A 2,546-nucleotide genomic window follows, 5' to 3' on the forward strand; every position below is an offset into this window, starting at 1 on the left:
CATGTATGGCCACGGATGATATTATTTGTTTTTCTCAGGAAAAATGTTCTTTTCTGTAGCAAGATCCAAGGAAAACATGCTTAGTTTGCCACAAGGAAAATGCTTTCTATAAACAAGAAACCTCTACTCCAGCTACGTAGAGGAGTGGTTTGTTGGCATAAATGGATCTGGAATGGGGGAACTCCAACAACTGATATCTCCTTTTACATGTGAATGGTTTTCCATGGTCGCATTCGGGTTGATGAAAACTATTCAGCGTAGTGGTGTGCTTTGTAAGATCTCACAAAAGGAGTCCTTGCATCACTTGCCGATTGGTAGTTGTTTGGCAACCAAAGTCTGGTATTATTTTGCCCAATGGATGGGGGTAACTTCGTTTGACTCCGAGTCAGAGAGTACCATACTGAACAGGTAGCATGAACTTGCCAACAAGACAAACACCCAATGGGGATACATAGTAGGTCTTGCTCCCAATTTTATCCTCTGGGAAATCTTGAGGAAACAGAACAAGAGGAGGACGGAAGGCCATTATAGTTGCTCGCAGTTTGTGATCCGCAAGGTCTTGAACTGGATCCATCATTTACTACCCAAAGCACTTCAAGGAGTTAAACTTTAATAAAAAAGACTGCCAGTGTGAGGTTTAGGCCTAGATGAAGTCATGGTGAAGCATCAGCCTTTGAGGTATGTTTATGTCCTTCAATCATCTATTGGTTATATGAAGTTAAATGTTGATGGGGCTTCTTGTGGTAATCTAAGGGCAAGCAGCGGTAGTGGCACCATTAGAGGAGAGAGGAGAAAATAATGAAATGATTCTTTCCTTCTTCCACTGTTATGGTGTCAAAACCAATATGTTTGCAGAAGCCATGGCGCTATTACAAGGACTAGAGTTGGTCAAGGTGATGCACTTTGTGAAGATAGAGATTTATACGATTCTCTCTAATCTAGCCAAAATGGTGAAAGATTAGTCATATTTACCTTGGGATCTTTGGAACTGGAAGCATTTGTGAGATGAGGATTGAGAGAATGAGGTGGTCATTCATCACACTTTGAGAGAGGGGAATAAAGTTGCAGATGTTTTTGGCAAATTTCATATGTACTGGTCAGGATGCTGATTTTAAAGCAATGGATAAACTGCCTAATCCCCCCCCCCCCCCAACCAATCAGCAAAACCGCAAGACTTCATTGAATAATGTTCAAATTATGATCGAGAGACCAACAAATAGGGACAAACAATTAGAGACAAAACAAGAAAAACAATAAACTATACTGTAATAGGTGGAGAGAAACAAAACTAATACGAATCTGTGATGCAGGAGCTAGAGAGTCAAAATTGGGATTTTATGAAAATTTATGTATTTTTGTATTTTTTGATAGAAGGGTATTTTTGTCATTTTTGCAATTTTATGTAGGGAACAATGATAGCGTTTAATTTGTCTAGTTATAGTTTGTTTATATTTAAAATTTCAGAGTCAATGCATAAGTAGGATTAGAGTTATTGAGTCTTCTTTGAATTGAAATAAGATATGACAACTTAGTTTGAGTCCTATTAGGAATATTGAGTCTAATAGTTTGACTCCTAGGATTATTATGAGTTTAGAGTCTATAAATATGTATTGATGTTTTACACAAAGGCAATGAATTATGTTGAGTTTTCTTTAGCTTATGCTATCTATGGTGAGTGATTCCCATGCCCTAGAGTGATTCTAGGCACCCTGTGAGTGATTCCAGGTTTTTTTTTTCTCTTCTTTCTCTCCCTATTTTCTCTCTTATTCCTTCAATGTAGAGAACACTGATGTGGGCCCCATTGCAGTGGTCTCCACTGTGTTCGTAGGACAGCATGTATAGTTATTTGTTTCAATTATAATAGTATCAGTTTGAGTCAGTTTGTTAATTTAGTTGTTATTTATTTCAGTTTTTATTTACTTTATTTATTATGCAAGTCCTAAGGGCAGATGTGTCATTTCCATTATGTACTAAACATAACCTATAAATAATAAGAAAGTGGCGGTGGCAGATTTGTTAGAATCTGTCCCTCCTTTCAACCACGTGTTCTCCTGTTTCTCTTTTATTCTCTCTCATTTCTCTCACTTTTCTTCTGTTTTGTAAACCTAAAACCTATTAGGATTCAAGACTGATTACAATCTTGATCTTCTACTTGGTATCAGAGCCTATCTAGGGCTTCTCATGTGTGTCTAGTCTAGCCGACCACATGAGGACTAGCTAGGGTTGGAAGCTTTGAAGAAGTATTCGGTGGTTGAATATTGGAGATTACCGGGAGAGGTTCGCAGTAGTTGAAGACTTGCCGCGACTTGCAGAGAGTTGGTAATCAAGAAGAAGCAGCGAAGGTTAGGGTTCAGGTAACCCTAGAAGGCAGTAAATCAAAGTACATAAGTAAGTTTTTTTTATTGAGTTTCAGAGACTGCAATCAGTCGAGATAGGTTGGACCTATCTAGAAGGACGGGTCAAACTATGTTCAAGTTTGTTTCTAGGGTTTGACTTGTCGAACTGTGTTTAAGTTTGTTTCTAGGGTTTGACTATTGGGTCGAACC

Source organism: Nelumbo lutea, chromosome 1, assembly GCF_056320005.1.
Source record: "Nelumbo lutea isolate HS-2025 chromosome 1, American lotus-T2T, whole genome shotgun sequence".
Lineage (NCBI taxonomy): Eukaryota > Viridiplantae > Streptophyta > Magnoliopsida > Proteales > Nelumbonaceae > Nelumbo > Nelumbo lutea.